Genomic DNA, 16,068 nt, shown 5'->3' on the forward strand with positions numbered 1-16,068 from the left:
CTCCTTTCGTTCGGCCAAACGCGCTGCAGCGTCCGGGCAACGTCCAGGAGTTCAGGGGCGTCCTCTACAATGATGGGGTGCCGGTCCACTCGTCGGTTCCCACAGTAGGGGGTCATCTCTCCCTCTTTTTCGAGGAGTGTACCAAGATTTCTTTGGATCAGTGGGTCCTAGACCTGATCAGAGAAGGTTACCGGCTAGAATTTGCTGTCCCAGTAGGAGACGCGTTTTTGGAGTCCCGATGCGGCACTGCCGTCAAGCGGGCGGCAGTATATGAGACCTTGCAGGTGTTGCTGAAGCTCAGAGTGGTGGCTAAGGTCGCTACTCCTTCTATTTTGTGGTGTCTCGAAAAGGCGGGTCGTTCAGACCTATCCTCAACTTACGCAGAGTCAACGAGGCCTTAGGAGTGCAACACTTCCGCATGGAAACCCTGCGCTCTGTCATTGCAGCGGTACAGCCAGGAGAGTTTCTCACGTCTCTGGACCTCAAGGAAGCGTACTTGCATATTCCCATCTGGCCGCCGCATCAGCAGTTTCTCCGGTTTGCAGTATTGAGCCAACATTTCCAGTTTCGCGCTTTGCCTTTTGGCCTGGTGACTGCCCCTCAGTCTTTTTCCAAGGTCATGGTGGTAGTGGCTGCCTTTCTCAGGCAAGAGGGTATCAGAGTTCACCCTTATCTCGACGACTGGCTCATCAGAGCGGATTTGGCAGACGAGAGTAGACTTGCCACAGCCAGAGTTGTTACAGTTCTTCAGACTCTGGGCTGGGTAGTCAATATGCCCAAAAGTCACCTGACCCCCTCTGTCTGTCGAGTATTTGGGGGTTTGGTTCGACACAGCTTCGGAGTTCGTTTTTCTTCCCGACAGCAGGCGGCTCAAGCTTCAGAATCAGGTCTGCCTGCTCCTGCGGATGCCTCGCCCTCGAGCTTGGGATTTTGTTCAGCTCCTGGGATCGATGACGGCCAACATAGAGGTGGTTCCCTGGGCGAGAGCTCACATGAGACTGCTGCAGCTTGCTCTGCTTCAGCAATGGTTTCCGATTTCCCAGGAATACCAACGCAGACTACGGTGGCTTCCTGCGGCCCAGCACAGTATGGATTGGTGGCTTTCCGACAGCAGGCTGCGGCAGGGGATGCCTCTGGCTCTTCCTTTTTGGTGTCTGGTGATAACGGATGCCAGCCTTTCGGGCTGGGGAGCTCATTGCCGGGGACACTATGCTCAGGGTCTGTTGTCCACCGTGGAAGTGGGATGGTCCATCAATCGCTTGGAACTGAGAGTGATATTTCAGGCTCTTCTGGCCTTCCACAGGATGCTGAAGGGTCTTCCTGTCCGAGTTCTATCGGACAACACAACAGCAGTGGCCTACATCAATCGCCAGGGCCCTGACTGCGGAGGCTTCTCAGATCTGCGCAGCTTTTAAGCCCCCCAGTCATGGGTTCTGTGACTACAAGAAAACATTAGAGGCGTCAGTGACAGATGAACCTGCCCCATTGTTGAGACATAAGAATAAATTGCTAACCAAAATCTCTGTGCATGGGGACAGGTCTAGAAAATATGTCCTAAAGTCACAGTAGGTAGGAACATTTTAAACATTTATCAGCTTGTAATGTCGCTTTATGAGAGGTAACACATAGAGATGCATCACAGAGCTTATCCTATATAATAATTCTCACCTCCAACGTTCTATGCTTGGGACCATGGCTCCCTGGCTGCAAGTGGTCTGCGAGGCAGACACGCACGGACGTCACTGACGTCAACACAGCTGATTCCAAGGCAAGGGGAGGAGTAGGGAAACACGCGTAGTGTGTTTCCCTACTCCTCCTACTGCCTCGGAATCAGCTGTCACCCCCTCCCGCGAACCTGTCGATCCCCCCCCCCGGAACGCCGAAAACCGCACCCCCCCCCCGCCGCTGTTGTGCACTACCTTCGGGTGGGTTCCTCAATCATCTTCTTAGAAAGTTTAACTCCGTGCGTCTGACGTCAGACGCACGGAGTTAAACTTTCTAAGAAGATGATTGAGGAACCTACGGGAAGGGAAGGTAGCACAACAACGGCGGCAGTTTTCGTTGGCACGGGGGGGGGAACGACAGGTTCGCGGAAGGGGGGGGTTCGAGGGGGCCGTAGCACGGGGGGGGGGGGGGTGGGAATTGCCTGCCTAAGGCCCGTTTCCTTGCCTACAGAAACGGGCCTTTTTTTACTAGTAAAGTATATTGTGTTTCCCCAGAGCAATACACTGTAAAGTGCCTTTGCATAACTGGAAAAAGGGTGCTTTATCTGATCTCCAGTTACTGAAACTTATAGATCAAGATTCCATTTTTGACTCCTGGCCGGTTAAATGGCACTTAACTGGCTTATTTGGCAATATTCCTCAAGAGATCGCTGGTTATCTCTCACTGAATATTGCTGGTTAGCACTTGGCAGATAACCAGTTCTGTCGCATGATATGATTGGCTGTCTACTAATATTCGGCACATCTCCAGCTAAAATTCACTCCTATCTTTGGCTGGTTTCTACTTATTTAGCCAGCACTGAACATCAGCTTGGCTGATTAAGTTTAAGCTGGCCAAAAACACCTGGATATTCAACGCCAATCACTGGAAACAGCCTGACATTAAATATCTATGCTCAACGCCGACCATGGGAGTTAGACCAGCTAACTCACATGGTCTGAATATCAAGCCTATACTGTCCTGTTTCTGTTCGGATTGGATTCCTGTCCCTTCTAATTCTAAGCTCAGTTTTCTGACTTGGTTACATTTTTCCAGTGTCTTTGATTTTCATTTAGGGTAGTATTGCTTGTCAGATGCTTTTTTATTTTTTTTTTTAATTAGAGATACTGGCTAGCTGTGAACTACGTAGGACCCTTATAGGGTGATGCTATTTAACCAGTGGTCCTCAGTCTCCATCTGCTACTAGGACAGCACAAATTATCTTTGTTTTGGAGGAAAGAAAATGAGCAGGTAAGCCCTAATTTCTCCTTAGAAGCTATATGACAAATCTGCCATATCAAAACAGCACTAATTCTCAGAACTTAAATAGCAACAACTCTATTTGTAAAAAGAAGACGACTATTAAACCAGGCCCTACAACACAGATATACCACCTCCTGGGAACACATACCAAGGTTAACTACAGCTACTTTCAGAAACTACCCATTAGCACAGGGATGGGCAACCTTGGTCTTTGAGGGTTCCAACCCAGTCAGGTTTTCAGGATTTCCACAATCATTTTGCATGAGATCTATTTGCATACACTGCCTCCATTAATCTCAGGTTTTCACAATTCTCCAATGAATATACATAACAGGGTTGCAGCTCATGAGGACCAAGGATGTTTGGCCTCACATATGCAGAACATAAACCCTCATCAAATACAGACTGAAAGCTCTTGTATCTTTTTGCAGTTGTAGTTCGTGTGTTATATTAATAACTGTCTATAGAGCAATTCAAGAATGGGCTAAAACCTAAACACTTTGCCTGAACTCAAGTAAAACTGAGCAGCTGTGGGTCCTTAACCTAAGTGGCATACATCAAATTATCTTTTGGTAGATATGAACTCCCCCTTGGTGTATACAGCTAGACTCAATGATTACACAGATCCAAGGAACTTTCAGGAGATTCCTCTCATCTGTGACAACTACACTGTCTCCATGATCCTAAAGCTGCCCAGCTAGACTTCACCCACCATCATGCTTTTTCTCACAGCCCCCTTTGGAATTCCCTCTTTCTCTGTATGAGGTCTGACTTTTCTTTTAAAGATTTTAAAATAGCACTGACAACCTGGCTTTTTAAACAAGCATTTCATCTTGATGATAGAGGTGATAGGCTGTGTCAATTTCACCATCCCTCCTCTGCCCAGCCCTGTCCCCCCTCTCCTTTTCCCCTTCTTTGTTCTACTCTTACAGGGGTTCTCAGCTACCTTTAGTCTTATGATTGGTCTGTTGTGATTGACTGATTCTTTCCTGTCAGAATGTTGTAGTTCCTTTCCAAGTTGTTGTATATGTTTTTAGCCTATAACTTGCCCAGTTTTGCCAGTTGCGGGTGGTATAGTAAGTTTTAATAAACTGTAAGTCAAGAAGGCAAGTCTCATCTTATTGGTTCACACCATGGTAACATCAAACCTGGATTACTGTAATTCACTCTACACTGGTCTGATTACAAAGGATTTGCATCAGCTCTAATTGATTCAGAATGCCACAGCATGACTGATAGAAGGTTGTAAGCAATGTGATCACTTCATACCATTTCTGCAAAACTTCCACTGGCTACCAAAAATAATAAGGGGCTAAATTCAAAACTCAAGCCCCATCAAGGAAAGGGCTAGAGTACTCAAAGATCAGATTCTTGCTCTATGCACCTTCATGGTTGCTAAGATCCTCCCAAGAAATATCCCTAACCACACCCTCTCCAAAGGATATCATGTGATACTTGCAAATAAGCTTTCTCTGGAGTAGCTCCCACACTCTGGAATGCACTCCCTGATAGGCTTTGCTCAATGCAAGACCATCTGTAGTTCAGAAAGCAAGTGACAGCTTGGCTCTTCTCTTGAACTTTTAATAGAAGAACCAACTCACTAGAAGAAGGACTGACACTGGCTGCATATATTATAGTGAGACTTGCTTATCCAATCCTACCCTAGCTGAGATCATTTTCATACACCTTTATGACTTCATGTGCAATTTTCTTTGTTAGTCCCCTTATTTTCTATCTAACTCCTGTTGTTCTATCTTATCTGTCTATATGTTTCCTCTCTTCTTACATCCTATGTTGTCTTAAGATATTATTGTATATTGTGTTGACAGTGTAAGCATACTATGCTGTAATGTGTACTAAATCTTTTTTTTTTCTGCTGAAATTTGTTTATTGCCTATGTTCAGATTGTTCTTTCTGTACGCTGCCTTAGGTAAATTTCTTCAAAAATGTTGTAAATAGATCTTTAGTAAATTAAAATAAATTTCAGAATTAAACATCTACAATGGGTGACTCAGGCCATTGTGTTATCTTATCTGAACTACTGTAATTGGGGCCTTTTTACCAAGTGGTGGTAAGCATTTAACACATGCTTACTGCATGCTAAAAAGGCACAACCATGGGCTGTGCTTAGGCATCTAGCGGTAGTTCTGGGATTGGCGTGCACAAATCCTGTGCTTAAAAATATAAAATATTTTTTAGCATGGGGGGCATGTTTGGAGGCAGAGAGTAAGACATGTCCTGCACTAATCAGGTAGCAAGGGTAAATCATGTGGTGCTTCCCAATTGGTGCAGGGTTAACAGTCCCCTTAGATTCAAAACTATATAGAGAGGAAAGGTCCCACTTTCTTTCTGAGAAGTTCTGAGTGAAGAGGACATTTCTCTGGTAAGTGAACATTATATTGCTTTGTACTTTGGGTACTTATTGGGGTTTAAAGGAGGAATTATAGGTTATTAATAAGCAGAATTTTAAAAAAACGTTATCAATTAGTATCCATACCCTTTTCCCCCTAGTTTTAAAACTTGAACTTTGTATCTCATCACTAACAGCCTCTAGCAGGCACAGCAAAGCCTAGTTTAGCCTTGGGGGGGGGGGGGGGGGGGGGAGGGAAGTGGGGAGAGAAGCAAGCATTATTAACTAGTTTCCATAGTGTTCAACCCTTTTCCTATAGTTTTAAACAAACTTTATAAAGAGGTAGACACTTTTTCTATACTTTTAAACGGAAACGTTTTCTAGAGGTAGAAACTTAACAGCCAAAGAAAAAAGGTAGCAAGGCTCAAATTTTGTTCTAAAAGACAGCTATTTTTTTGTTCTTGCTGGAGAGGGAACACTGGTACTGACCTGAATTAGGTGATGATTAAGGTGTAAGGAAGTAGAATATTTGCAAAGGTTATTAAGAGCAAGCTGATTACTGAGTTAGCTTGAAAGGGTCTGTTTGAAGCAGTCCTCTTAGATTCAAAACTATATGGAAAGAAAAGATCCCACTTTAACTTGCTTTCTGAGAAGCTCCGAGAGAAAAGGACACTTCCCTGGTAAGTGAATATTATTTTGCTCTGTGCTTTGGGAACTCAAGCATTGGGGTTTAAAAGAGGAATTGTAGGTTACTGATAAACCTTTCTTTTTTTTTTTTTTTTATTCTGCTTATCTACTAGTCTCATTATCCTTTCCTCCCTAGTTTTAAAACTTGGAACTTTGTATCACAGCATTATCAGCCTCTAGCAGGCACAGCAGGGCCTAGTTCAGTCTTAGGGGGGAAAAAAGAGAGAAGCAAGCATTAACTAGTTTCCATAGTGTACAACTCCTTTCCCATAGCTTTAAACTGAAACTTTCTCACTTTTCCTCTAGTTTTAAACTGAAAGTTTTTCTAGAGGTAGAAACTTAACAGCCAAAGAATATTAAAAAGGATAGTAGCAAGGTTCAAATTTTGTTCTAAAAGACGGTTTTGTTCTAAAAGACGGTTATTTTCCATCTAGCCCAGTATCCTGTTTCCAACGGTGGCCAAGTCAGGTCACAAGTACCTGGCAGGAACCCACATCGTGGCAACATTCCATGCTACAAATCCCATGGCAAGCAGTTGCTTTCCCATGTCTGTCTCAATAGCATACTATGGACTTTTCCTCCAAGAACTTGTCCAAACCTTTTTTTTTTAAACCCAGATACACTAACCGCTGTTACCACATCCCTTGACAAATAAAGTTCCAGAGCTTAGCTATTCCGAGTGAAAAAATATTTAAAGTATTTCCATGTAACTAACTTGTGTCCCTTAGTCTTTGTACTTTTGGAATGAGTAAAAAAATCCATTTACTTGTTCTACACCACTCAGGATTTTGTAGACCTCCATCATATCTCTCCTCATCAGTCATCTTTTCCAAGCTGAAAAGCCCTAACTTCTTTAGCCTTTCCTTATATGAGAGGCGTTCCATCCCCTTTTATCATTTTGGTCGCTCTTCTTTGAGCTTTTTCTAATTCCTTTATCTTTTTTTTTTTTTTTTTGAGATACGGCGATCAGAACAACGCAATATTTGAGGTGCAGTCACACCATGGAGCAATACAGAAGCATTATAGTATTTTCGGTGTTATTCACCATCCCTTTCCTAATAATGCCTAGCATCCTATTTATTTTTTTGGCCACCGTACACTGAACAGAAGATTTCTTCAGTGTATTATCTACAATGACACCTAGATCTTTTTCTTGAGTGCTGACCCCCCCCCCCCCCCCCCCCCCCCCCCCAAGGTGGACCCTAGCATTGGATTTTTCTTTCCAACGTGCTTCACCTTATTACATTTGTCCACATTAAATTTCATCTGCCATTTGGATGCCCAGCCTTCCAATTTCCTAAGGTCTCCCTGCAATATTTCACAGTCTGCTTGTGTTTTAACAACCTTGAATTGTTTTGTCATCTGCAAATTTAATTACCTCGCTCGTCATTCCGATTTCCATATCATTTATAAATATGTTAAATAGCACCAGTCCCAGTATTGAGCCCTGCGGCACTCCACTATTCATCCTCCTTCATTGAGAGAAATTACCATTTAACCCTACTGTCTGTCCAATAACCAGGTCCTAATCCACAGCAGAACCTTGCCTCCTATCCATGACTCTCTAATTTTCTCAGGAGTCTCTCATGAGGAACTTAATCAAAAGCTTTCTGAAAATCTAGATAACACTACATCAACTGGCTTACCTTTAGCCACATGGTTATTCACATCTTCAAAGAAATGAAGCAAATTGGTGAGGCAAGACTTCCATTGGCTGAACCCATGCTGTCTCTGTCCCATTAAACCATGTTTGTCTATGTGTTCTGTAGTTTTATTCTTTATAATAGTTTCCACTATTTTTCCTGGCACTGATGTCAGGCTTACCTTTCTATAATTTCCCGGCTTACCTCTGGAACCCTTTTTAAAAATCAGTGTTACATTGGTCACCCTCCAATCTTCTGCTACTGACCTGAATTAGGTGTTAAGGTGTGACGTAGAATGTTTGTAAAGGTTATTAATGGCAATCTGATTACTGAGTTTTCTTGAAAGGGTCTGTTTGAAGCAGTACCCTTAGATTCAAAACTATATAGAGAGGAAAGGGCCCACTTACCTTGCTTTCTGAGAGAAGAGGACACCACTCTGGTAAGGGAATATTATTTTGCTCTGTGCTTAGGGAACTCAAACATTGGGGTTTAAAGGAGGAATTGTAGGTCATAGGCGCCCGGTATAAGAGGCTTGGGGAGGCTAAGCCTCCCCAGCCCAACCTTCCACGCCTGCTGCTTTCTTCCTAATATTGCTCCTCTCTTTCCCCCCGCCCCACCTCAACTCTTGCCTTAGGCTGTAGATGTTTTCCTTCCCTGTCTCCTGTTTCCACCTCTGCTGTTCCTACAGTACTAATTATAAATCAAAGCTATGCAGGACCGTGACTCTCTGCAGTGGCGATCCTAGCCTGCATGTCACCCGGGGCAGATCGCCGATGCGCCCACCCTCGGCGAAATGACACCCCCCCCGGGAGCACGCCACTGGGGGGGGGTGCCGCGGCGCGCGCCTGTCAGCTGAGTTCGCTAACTTCGCTGCAGCTCCCTCTGCCCCGGAACAGGTTACTTCCTGTTCCGGCCGGGGCAGAGGGAGCTGCAGCGAACTCAGCTGACGGGCGCGCGCTGCGGCACCCCCCAGCAGCATGCACCCGGGGCGGACAGCCCCCACCGCCCCCACCCCTTGGTACGCCACTGACTCTCTGCACGCTGCAGCTGCTGCCTACTCCTCTGCCGGCCGACCTCAAATGAAAGAGGAAGTTATAGCAGAGGAGGCAGGGTCAGCTAGAAGTGGTAGCTGCAACGTGCAGAGACCCTTAGTCCCACACAGCTTTGCTCTATAATTAGTGAGGCAGAAATGGCAACAGGAGGGAGGGAGCCTCTGCTTTCATAGGCACAGCTGTCCCTGCTGGTCACACTCCCTCTGACATCAATTTCCTGTTCCAGAGGGGGAAGGACTGGCAGACAGCAGGCAGCCACACCTATGAAAGTAGAGGTTCTGCAGTTTGTTTTTTAAATTGCTGTTGCTCTTTAGAGGAGAAGCAGAATGGTCTGCATGAAGTTCAGAGAGAGAGTAGAGGTGCTAGTTGAAAGAGGGCAAAGAGAAAGGGGGGAGATTCTGTGTGTGTGGAGGGGGGGGGGGAGTTGGAGAAAGAAGAGGCTAACTAAAAGGGGATACAGAGCAGAGGGATATGCTGGCTGAAAAGGGGGGAGAGTAAGGTGGGAGAACAATGGATATAAAAGGTGGAGAGAAAAAGGGATATGCTGCATGAAAAGTGGGAAATAGAGGGGAGTTGCTGCATGAAAGATGGAAGAGAGGAGAAATTCTGTCAGGAAAGGGGTAGAGAGAGAGGAAGACACTGCTGGAAAGGATAGGGGGAAATGCTGCATGGAAAGGGTGGAGAAAGAGAGGGGAAGATGCTGCATTGAAATGAGGAGAATGGAGGGATTCTGAAGGGAACAGAGGAGAAATACTGGCTGAAAGGGATGAAGAAGATTGGGAGATGCCAGAAGGAAAATGGTAGAGGTGGGAAATCTGCATGGAAAGGTGGATGGAGAGGGGATAGAATTAGTGAAAGACATGCCCTCCTGCGGGAGGTGGTGGAGATGAAAACAGTAACTGAATTCAAACATGCGTGGGATAAACATAAAGGAATCCTGTTCAGAAGGAATGGATCCTCAGGAGCTTAGCTGAGATTGGGTGGCAGAGCCAGTAGTGGGAGGCGGGGATAGTGCTGGGCAGACTTATACGGTCTGTGCCAGAGCCGGTGGTGGGAGGCGGGGCTGGTGGTTAGGGGGCGGGGATAGTGCTGGGCAGACTTATATGGTCTGTGCCCTGAAAAAGTCATGTACAAATCAAGGTAAGGTATACACAAAAAGTGGCACATATGAGTTTATCTTGTTGGGCAGACTGGATGGACCATGCAGGTCTTTTTCTGCCGTCATCTACTATGTTACTATGTAGAAGAACTGGGCTGAGGGAGAGAGAAAGCTGTAGGTAGATGCAGTAAAAGAGAGAAATTGAATAGTAAGAATAAAAGAAATTTGGACAGAGGTGGAAAAATAAATAGAATAAAGCTGATAGGAAAAAAAATCAATGTTGGAGACAGATGTGTTAGAGGAAATGAAGATGACAGGAGGAGAGAGAGAAATGACAAACAGAGAGAAAACTCTGTGAAGAGAAAACCCTGTGAAGAGAGCTAAGAGAAGACAAAGGAAAGTAGAAACTAAGGACTGGGACTGACACAATGAGAAAAATTGGCCAGACAACAAAAGGTAAATAAAAAAATTTTTATTTTAGAATACACACTGTTCACATGGCCAATAGGAGTAAGCTAGACTGAGGAGCTAGGACTGAACAAGAGCCAAGTGTTTAGACTACCTGCACATAGTACTTCACATACTGTTCTCTTTAGTATATTGTATTTTACATTTTTTGGTACATAATTCCCTGGAGTATACTCAGTGTGCATGATACCATCAGTTACAGAGGTACTAGCAGGAAGCAGCTGGTACGGGTTCTTCTGTACTGTGCTTAAAAATGCATTTGTTGTCCCTTTCCTGTTGGTATAGGTGTTGACCCCTAAGGTTCTTAACTTGACCCGCCCACCTTAGCCCTGCCCACCTTAGCCTCCCCAAACAGTTGAGTCACCGACTGCCTATGTTGTAGGTTACTGTTAAAGCTTGCTTTTTTTTTATTCTGCTTATCTACTAGTGTCATGATCCTTTCCTCCCTAGTTTTAAAACTTGGAACTTTGTGCCACAGCATTAACAGCCTCTAGCAGGCACAGCAGGGCCTAGTTTAGTCTTGGGGGTGGGGGGAGAGAGGGGCAAGCATTATTAAGTAGTTTCCATAGTGTACAACACTTTTCCCATAGTTTTAAACTGAAAGTTTTTCTAGAGGTAGAAACATAACAGCCAAAAAGGACATTAAAAAGGATAGTAGTAAGTCTCAAATTTTGTTCTAAAAGAGTTATTTTCTTTATTAGGTGTTAAAGTGTGAGGTAGTAGAATATTTGCAAAGGTTAAGGGCAATCTGATTACTGAGTTAGCTTGAACTTTCTGCTGCAGTCTACAACATTAACAGATAGCCTCTAGAAGACATAGCAGGACCTAGTTTAGTCTTCATTCCCACCCACCCCCAGCACAACATTTCATTTATATTCTATTTAGGATAACAAGAGAGGAGTGCTCTTGCAGAGTTTTAATTACATATCATTACTTTCTAAGAAGAAAACACTAAATAAATCCCACAATATACCATATAAGCTAAAGACTTTTTAAATATTAGACTAATATCCTTAAATACCTTAGCAAGTTTTAAATTATTGAAAAACTCAAAAATAATAAGATGGAGAGAGCAGCCCAGCAGTGAGAGGAGTGCTATCTAGTCTTTTGCATTGAGTGTCACATGTATGAGTATCTCCCAGTTGGTGAGTGGTTATATGTGTATGCCTGATGCAAAGAGCTCCTAGATCTCAAAGAATGGGTCCATTCTCTTGAGGCTAGAGTAGCAGACTTGGTGGAGCTGAGGGAGACAGAGAGGTACATAGAGGAGATCTACAGGGATGTTATAGAGAAGTCCCATCTCCAGTCTGGCAGCCCTTGTGCTGCCTTGGAGGAGGGAGGTCTTCTAGAAGGAGACCATCACCTTGGTGAAGTAGGAAGTACTTCTGTAGCTAGGACTGCCCACCAGGGGATGCACTATCCTCTCGCACCAAGGATATGTCTCCAAAAAAACTTCTGCCCAGGCAAGAAGGGTTAGGACAGCTGTTGGCGATTCCATTGTTGGGCATGTAGATAGCTGGGTGGCTGGTGGTTGTGAGGATTTCCTGGTCACTTGCCTGCCTGGTGCGAAGGTGGAGGACCTTGCAAGTCACCTAGACAGGATCTTATATAATGCTGAGGAAGTGCCGGCTGTCTTAGTATATGTGGGTACCAATGACACAGGAAAATGTGGGATGGAGGTTCTGGAAGCCAAATTTAGGCTCTTAGGTAGAAAGCTGAAGTCCAGATCCTCCAGGTAGCATTTTTAGAAATGCTCACCATTCTATGAGCAGGACCCAAAAGGCAGGCAGAGCTTCAAAGTCTCAATGTATGGTTAAGATGATGGTGCAGGAATAGGAATGAGTTATTTAGATTTGTTAGGAACTGGGTGACATTCTGGGAAAGGGGGAGACTGTGCCCAGGAGCGCATGGTTCAGTCTGGAGTATCCTTGAAGGATACACTTGAAACAGGACATTTAGGGAATCCTAATAGAGAGGTTTTAACAATGCTGAAAGTAAGTCAGGTGTGCTTATTGAGAGAGAGCAGGCTAAAGGATGCACATTATCCCTTTCAACTTCTAAGCAGCTTGTAGAGCCAAGGGAAAAAAAACAAAAACCTTTATCCAAATGCTAGAAGCCTAAAAAATAAGATGGGAGAGTTAGTATATAGCACTAAATGATGAGGTAGATGTAATAGGCATCTCAGAGACACTGTGTTAATAGAGTACAAATTGTTTTGCAATGATAGGATCAAATTGGAGGGGGGGGGGTGCGCTATATGTTAAAAAGGGAATTGGGTCAAATAAACATTTCACATGAAACACAGCAGCTTGGAATCATTATGGATAGAAATTCCATGTGTGAAGGGAAGGAGTATTCTTGTAGGGCTGTACTACCGTCTGCCGGGACAGAATGAATAGATGGATGAAGAAATGTTTACAGTGGCGTAGCTAGGGTAGTTGACACCCGGGGCTGGTCATTTTTTAACACCCCCCCCCCCCCCCAAATCCAGTACTAGGCATACCGAGAATACAAAACACTCAGGACCTATAGAGAAATTCTACCATACCATAAGCAGTAATTTGTACGAGTCACACAAGGAAAAGGAAAGCATCTTAAACACTATAGTGAGCACTAGAACATCAATTCACCTATTGTAAAACGAAAACAGACAGATTAGTACAGATCGTTGATCCTGCACAGTCAGTGCCAACCGAAAGCCATGTCTTTTTCACAAACACAGATACACCCTAATCCACTATAGAATAAGTAATCATAAACTTTCTATTTAGACAAAAATTAAACTGAACCCCTGATGCCAGACTCTGCATACAATGAAACACCACAGAAACAGAAAATGTCCCCTAGTACTGTGAAAATATAAAGACAGCAGATGTAAATATGAAAAAAACTAACAAATATCAATCACCACTTTACAAATTAACAAATAGAAATAAAACAAATACAGAAAATAAAATACCATTTTATTGGCCTAATACATTTAGCTTCCAGAGGCCAAAACCTCCTTCCTCAGGTCAATACAGTATAGTGCTGTTACAGTATCCTATCCTGACCTGAGGAAGGGGGTTTTGCTCTCTGAAAGTTAAGTCAAAATGTATTAAAATTAGTCCAATAAAAAGATTACCTTATTTACATGTTCTATTTATAAACATTTATTAACACAGCTACAATACTATATCCTAAAGCAAAAAAATAAAAAATATATATTTTATTTACAGTTTGTTGTCTCTGGTTTCTACTTTCCTCATCTTCTTTTCACTGTCTTCCTTCCATCCAGCATCTGTCTTCGCTCTCTCTCTGCCATCCACAGTCTGCTCACTCTCTGCTCCTTCCATCCGCTGTCTGCCGTCTCTCTTCCTTCCATCCACATCTACCCTCTATTTCTGCCCCTTCCATCCACCATCTGCCCCAGTCTGCCATCTCTCTCTCCTCCTTCCATCCACATCTTCCCTCTATCTCTGCCCCTTCCATCCACCATTTGCCCCAGTCTGCCGTTTTTCTCTCTCCACCTACTATCTGCCTTTTCTCTCTGCCCCTTCAATCCGTCTGCCCTCCCTCTCCCATCCATCCAGGGTCTGCCCTCCCTCATGTTCCCCCTTCCATCCAGGGTCTGTTCCAGCCCCCTTATTCCACCTGCCCCTAGTGCCAGCCCCAGCCCACATCTCCCACATGCCCCCCCTTTTCAGCCCCACTATCCCACCAGTTCCCAGCCCTTTTCTCCCATCAGTCCTGAGCTTCAGCCCCCAGCCACTTCTCCCTCTCCCCTTTTCAGCCCCTAGTTTCAACCCCATCCCTTTTCTCTCACCAGTCCCAAGCTTCAGCCCCAGCCAGTTCTCCCTGTCCCCCTTTTTTTTTTGTTACATTTGTACCCCGCGCTTTCCCACTCATGGCAGGCTCAATGCGGCTTACATGGGGCAATGGAGGTTTAAGTGACTTGCCCAGAGTCACAAGGAGCTGCCTGTGCCTGAAGTGGGAATCGAACTCAGTTCCTCAGTTCCCCAGGACCAAAGTCCACCACCCTAACCACTAGGCCACTAAAGCCCCCAGTTTCCACAGTTTCAGCCCCTGCCCCTTTTCAGTCCCCAGTTCCAGTACTAGCCCCCTTATCCCAACCACTCTCCTTTTCAGCCCCAGTTCCAGCCCCCTTCATCCACCACATACCTTGCATTCCCCCTTTTCAGCCCCAGACCCATTCTCCCACCTGCCCCAGGCATGGACCCATTTTCCCTCCTGCCCCCTTGTCAGACCCCAGTTCCAGCTTCAGACCCCTTCTCCCCTCTGAGCACCTCTCTGAGCCCCCCCCCCCCCCGACCCGGTCCCGTCCCCCCTCCGTCGAGAGCCGACAGAGCCCTCTTCTCCTGCCACCACCCTGCCTTTAAAAAAAAAAATCCATGCAGCGACGCAGGCAGCGCCTCGCGTCTGCCCTGCGTGTGCTGTGAAAGGAAAAAATCGCCTTGCTGGCGTCTGGCCTTCCCTTGCTATGTCCCGCCCTCGAGGAAATAGGAAGTTACCTCAGAAGAGGGCGGGACACAGCGAGGGAAGGCCCGACGCCAGCGAGGCGATTTTTCTCCTTTCACAGCACACGCAGGGCAGACGCGAGGCGCTGCCTGCGTCACTGCATGGATTAAAAAATAAGGCAGGGTGGTGGCAAGAGATGAGCTGTGGTCTCTTGACGGAGCACCCCCCCACCCGCTGACACTTGGGGCGCACCGCCCCCACCGCCCCGCCCTTGCTACGCCAGTGCAGAGATTAGGAAAGATGGCAAATTGGGCAACACTATAATAATGGGTGATTTTAATTACCACTAATACCAGCAATCTGTAGAATTCTAACCTTACTCAACAAGGATCACTTCTACAATAATGATCTGTATCAAGAAGGATTGTCCAAATAAGATAAAGTGAAGAAAAAAGTCCTCGGTAAACAAAAGGAGACACACCTACTCATAAGGTAAGCCTTCAATATATAGGTGGCTCACAATAATCATCAGTCATAAAACTCTACTCGTATATGGACCCAAATCAGTCCTATGTGGCAAAAACACTTACTGATACAGAATAAGCTTTGGAAAATATACAAAATTCTCAGTTGCCATATCAGTGTTATCACACAGTACTTATTTTGGAAACAAAAGTCACTTCAGTCCTGGTATAATCCAATATTACCACTCAAATCCCAACAGGCGTTTCCTGTTTCACCAATCCAAGCTGCTTTAGGAGGAAAAATTATATCACATCCAAGACAGTAAAAAAAATAAACGATTTCAACTTCCAAATGACTTTCCAGCTCAAGGTACTCTTAAAATGGTGGAAGACACCACAAGGACACCCAGATTTAAAATCTGGCATCAACACGTCAAAAAAGTCGAACACCTTGACCTTACTACTAATACCTGTCACAAAAAAACCTTTACATTCTATCACCAAATTCAACCCTTTAGGGGTCACAGACGGGTTTTGTGCCTGATCCCAGGTCAAGCAATGGCTTCCTCCACTATGGATAATATCTTGAAATCCTCAGCTCCATGTACAGAAGCAGCCAAAACAGCAAATGGAATGTTAGGAATTATTAGGGAAGAAATGGAAAATAAAATAAAGAATTATAATGCTTCTATTATAATAGATCATGGTAAACTTTATTTTAAATATGCAAACAATTGTTTCCACTGCATTTCAAAAAAGATATTGCAGTAGGAAAAAGTACAGAAAAGTGGCCAATGATTCAGGGGATGGAACAGCTCTTTTATGAAGAAAGGCTGAACAGATTAGGGTTTTTAAGATTTGAGAAGAGATGATTGAAAGG

Source organism: Microcaecilia unicolor, chromosome 11 (genome assembly GCF_901765095.1).
Source record: "Microcaecilia unicolor chromosome 11, aMicUni1.1, whole genome shotgun sequence".
NCBI classification, from domain to species: Eukaryota; Metazoa; Chordata; class Amphibia; order Gymnophiona; family Siphonopidae; genus Microcaecilia; species Microcaecilia unicolor.